This window comes from Gymnoscopelus microlampas (genome assembly GCF_963454915.1).
Source record: "Gymnoscopelus microlampas genome assembly, chromosome: 21".
NCBI lineage: Eukaryota > Metazoa > Chordata > Actinopteri > Myctophiformes > Myctophidae > Gymnoscopelus > Gymnoscopelus microlampas.
Genome location: NC_139958.1, coordinates 34,712,551 through 34,718,073, shown reverse-complemented (window position 1 = coordinate 34,718,073; position 5,523 = coordinate 34,712,551).

Below are 5,523 nucleotides of genomic sequence, written 5' to 3'. Positions count from 1 at the left end.
AAAAACACCACTGCACTCGCAACGACTACATAATGTGCCAAGGTGCTACAACCTAAACACCTAATACAATAATAAAAGAAGGAACTTCTGCACACCTGGATCAATGCAAGTTTCTTTTAATAAAAAATCTTCCTTCATAAGGGCTGAACTTAGTTCTTTCATACAATTTCTTTTAAAGAATGTAAACATTTTGCAGAATTGTTTTAACTTGAGGTGACGCCTGGGTTAATGTTGTTAACACAGATAGGGGACACCTTTTTGGGAGAGACGAAAACATACCATCATGTCGCTTATTGAGAGAACGCTTGAGAGAGAACGTCAGTTGAGAGAACAGTTTTTGACAGTCAAATGAAGAGTTGTAAAATCTTCTCAGTTCTTGCAAAGTTACAGAACATACAGGTTTTTAAAGTTGACACTGTCGATACGCCCGGTGAGTAAATTCCTTTCCATATCTGTTGTGTGTCACGGCCTGGTCACATGACGACTGTGTTGACTCACAGGCAGGGTGAATGGAAGGTGACAGTGATAGCTCACGTCATGGGGGTTGCTCAGTATCAAGGTGCCAGCTGGTTATTGTAACTGTGTCAGGAGAAACAAAGAGTCCGCAGAACGGGCAAAACTGGGTTGCACAAGTGTATCGGTTTGCCTTCACATTCCATCTAATTCATAATGGAACGTTGTTTGTGAGTGTGTGTTTGAGAGAGAGAGAGAGAGAGAGAGAGAGATAGAAGAGAGAGAGGGACGGACGGACGGACGGACGGACGGACGTATGGACGGACGGGCTGGCAGACAGACAAACAGAATAGATAATGATAGATAGATAGATAGATAGATAGATAGATAGATAGATAGATAGATAGATAGATAGATAGATAGATAGATAGATAGATAGATAGATAGATAGATAGATAGTAATCTGAGTTCCCAGAAGTTTTCGCCAGCTCTGGCGAGGAACTTCGGGCCAGAGCCCTGGTATTTGTGGGCGGGATGTAACTTACGCTCAGAATCTGAGCACACACACCTCTTACCGGTCTGAGCTGTGCAACTCGTCTAAAAAGTCAGACGAGAGGCAAACAGCAGTACACAACAATGGCGGCCGAAATTTCTCAAGGGGAAATTGCTTCCCGTCGATCCTATTTAGATGCAACACCCACTGCATGTGGATCCCTCCCCCTTTTCTTCATTGGCTGTTGATTTGCATCAGAACTCAGTGGCCGCGCCCCTGTTGTCCAGGCTTCAAGCCGAATACTCCCAGACTAGATAGATAGAGACTGACAGGCACCGACTGATTGATTTATTGATTGATTCACTGACTGATTGATTGATTTATTGATTGATTTATTGATTCACTGACTGATTGATTGATTGATTGATTGACCGATTGATTGATTGATTGATTGATTGATTGATTGATTGATTGATTGATCATAATGGTTGACTGTCTGACTGACTGACCCACAGACATATAAAATGGTTGACTGATTAATTGCTTTTATCCACCTGGTCTTTGGCCTCAGCCATGTCTTGCAGGTATTTCTTTACCACATTCAAAGCTTCTCACGTTGATGATCCTCAATTAGTCCATCTTTCTCTTTCTGACGCCCCCCCCTCCTCCTGTGTGCCTCTCAGTGTCGTCCCCGCCCCCCCTCCATCGTACCACTTACTGCCACTCAAGAATCAAGGTTTTCTGGGAACAGCTAATCGTTTCCTTTTTCCTCCATCACTATGTTTTTTTTTACCCGTGGCAGATTGTTCCAGCTCTCTCTTTGCCATTTGTCAGCGCTGTCAATCTATTCATCGTTTTTCTCAGCGGTCTGCACTTTTCTTTCTCTCTCCCTCTAGTCTACAGTATAGGTCAGAATTGGCCTGGGCAGTTTGTTAGTTTGGAGCAGTGGTGTAAAGTAACTAAGTACATTTACTCAGGTACTGTACTTAAGTACAATTTTGAGGTACTTTTACTTTAATGTAAAGTATTTCCAATGTTCAACACTTACTTCTTACTTACACTTACTTCTACTCCACTACATCTCAGAGGCAAATATTCTTTGGATATTTTTGGCAAAGAGTTATAGGTGTAGAGGGAAAAAAGAGCAGAAAAAGTTTATCTGAAACACAATTTTATACAATATAGAGGGATGTCCCTGCTTCATCTCTCTCTCAGCTAGGGGGTCCTTGGCCTGAAAACGTTGAAGACCCCTGCTTTAGAGATTTTCAATTGGGCCCTGATCCAGAAAAAGGCTTATTTTCACAATTTGTCTATGATGAAGTATAATATAAGTGTTTCATTCTGAACTTACTAACATCAACTAAAGACTATCTCTCTTTTGGGGAAAATCCAACTGTGATATTGAAGTAACTCAATTATCTTGTAAAAAATGTGAAAATACTAAAGTAATTGAAATACATATTTCAAATACACGTCTCTGCGTCAACACATCTTTTCTTGACTTCTATCTCCTTCCATTTCCTCACAATTGCTTGGTTAGAAGCTGCACGTGATTTCACACACACACACACACACACACACACACACACACACACACACACACACACACACACACACACACACACACACACACACACACACACACACACACACACACACACACACACACACACAGTAGGTATGTGGTATTTCACGCAATAAAATTTAGGATCTTATTCATACCAGAGTGCGGACCTTACTTTATTTTATATAATGTATTTTATACAGTCTTGACATTTAGAATGCTGGCTCTAGTTTGACTGCTAACCTTTATTTATCTGGGGGGGGATATTTCACGGGAACACGTGCTCTCAACAATCACATGAAGAGCTCAGCTGTCCATTACAATGATAATCTGCTCCTATACTGGCCACTGAGCAGCCCACACTGCAGCAGCTCGGGGGTTAAATGCAGGTGGCGAATGAAGATTCCCCACTAACGAGGGGCATTCTGTTCGATCCTAAACACGTATGAACAGTGGTGGACGGTAGTTTACATCTGTACTTTACTTGAGTATTTGTGTTCTTGGATACTTATGACATTCACACCCACTACATTTCAAAGAAAAATATTGTACTTTTTACTCCACTACATTTCATATACGTACGATCACCATTAACACCCACATTCATACGATGGCGGAGGAAGGCATGCAAGGCACCAACCTGCTCATCGGGAGCAATTAGGGGTTCAGCATCTGGCTCAAGGACACTTCGACTCTAACTCTGGGGGAGCCCGGGATCGAACTGGGAACCTCGCGGTTGCCATCCAGCCGCTCTACCGGCCACTCCACCCCTGAGCCACTGCCACCCCACATACTTAATACATCCCACTGGGGAACTTCAGTGTTCAGCTTCACCCAGCGTAGAGAAGGGATGCAGTTAGGGGTTACGTGTCTTGCTCAGGGACACCTCGACATATTGCTGAAGGCTGGAATCGTATTTGGGACATCTGGAACCTCCAAACTCCCAGGAGGGCTCTCTAACCATCTCAGCTAATAACAAATCCTACATTGTGAATTAACCACTGTAATATTTCAAATTCCCTATTACAAATATATAGTGAAACCTACGAGCTCACAACGCGATGCGATGCGACCCATTGTGAGCTTAGAAGTAGATCAGCTATTTTCACTATTAAATATTCTTGTAATTTTTTGAGAATTTCTCAAATTCAGTACAGTAATGCATTGATATTAAAAAGAAAACGTACTTTCCTCCTTTTTCCCTCTACACCAATATCTTCACTGAAACTTGACAGATATCTTTGCTAGATGTTGGCCCCAGAATATGGTTTCTGTGGTTGAGTGCCCCATTCTCCAGGTAGTGAATGGAGATTCCCTCCATTGTCCCAAAGAGAGGGATTTTATTAAATCGTAAACGAGCAGAATGCCCGGAACGGTATGTTGGGAATGCTTTCAGCGTAACAGCATTCTGTGCAACTCATTCCAACCGAGCTACGTTTAATTCCCCTCACAAATAGAAGTAGTCATGCATAGGTAATCACAATAAAACCGACCTGAGAGGGGCCTTGTTTTTTTATGGGTCCTTCAAAAATACAGACATTAATTGTGCTCGAGCTCATACTGCACATAGCCATGTTATTGTTGTCAGTTCGTATAGTCACTGTAAAGAACGCCATGGCTTTTATGGCTGTAATATGTTACAGAAGTGTTCTACTGATAAGTAGGGATAGGATAGTCTGTAGCTTATCGCTGAGGGGAGATGAAATCTGACAACATTATCTGACTGGAAAAAAACTATATAATACATAGGCTACTGTATACTGTATGAAGGATTACACGTTAAAATCCTGAGTGTTAATTTAACTCTGATCGTGTACACATGCATGGAACCAAATGGACCCTTCCCTTTGGTACAATTTGTCTCTCAGAATGACAGTAGCTCTCAGGATTTTACTGTGTACGGATCAAGGAACATATATCCGGCACATAAGAAGACGACTTACAGTTTCATTTCAAGTGAAATGGAATAAAACACCCAACAAAGATTTAAATAGGATTTCATCAGAAGACGTGATATGACAAATTAATATACCTAACTTAGTATAACTCTGAGATATAACATCAGTGACGACACAGAAATGTGTGTGGGGAGGAATTAATTGGCATAACGACTAAATTGGTGAGAAATGGGTAAAAAATAATTGGCTATTCAAAATAAAAAATAAATAAAGTATAAAGGGAGAGTGTAAGAACGACTCTAGTCCCCATATATATGCCTAATTTATGCTCCATCGTACGACAGAGTCAGAGCCAAAAAGAGCCTATCTATAACTATAAGCTCACTGTCACAACGCAACTCATCTGTGACGTGTTGTGAGCTTGTAGATCAGCCATTATTGACGAGTGACACCGCAACGTATTAATCAGACACTCTCATATAAACCCTGAAACGTTGGATTTGATCGTATTCTCTCTCGTCCGTCAATAAAGTTAGTGGCACTGAAGCTAGGAGTGTGCGGCTGCTTATCTCCTCCTAGTTCTGGTCCCGCAGCCGGCACCCCAAAAGGTTTGGTGCACGTTGCACTCCTCTGAACACTCTCTCAGAGTTAAAATAACACTGAGGATTTGACTGTGTATGAATGTAGGATGGAGTTGGCATAAGAAAACCATTCAATTGCTTTGTCCTTGAGGCTGAGCTGCTGCTCTAATACAATGACATAACCCACCAGCCGAATGAGCGCGGCCATCCAATCACAGTCATTAACACACCGAAATACGTTCCGACTATCATTGCCGTGTTGTGAATATGACTTTGATTTCATTTGCCAATTTGGCCATTGAATAAAATTACAATGTGCCGCTTGTTGTTTACCCCCCACCTTGCTGTCAAGCTGTGATGGAAGTGTACCATTTTGATCTCCCGTCTTCTCTTCATTCACTGTTCAAATTGATAGCAGGCAGCATGGTGATGCACAGCCTCGTGTAATGGGTTTATCATAATATGTTGAGCGTAGGCATTTGTGTTGTGATTACGTGCATGGATGTGTATGCGTGCGTGTGTGTGTGTGTGTGT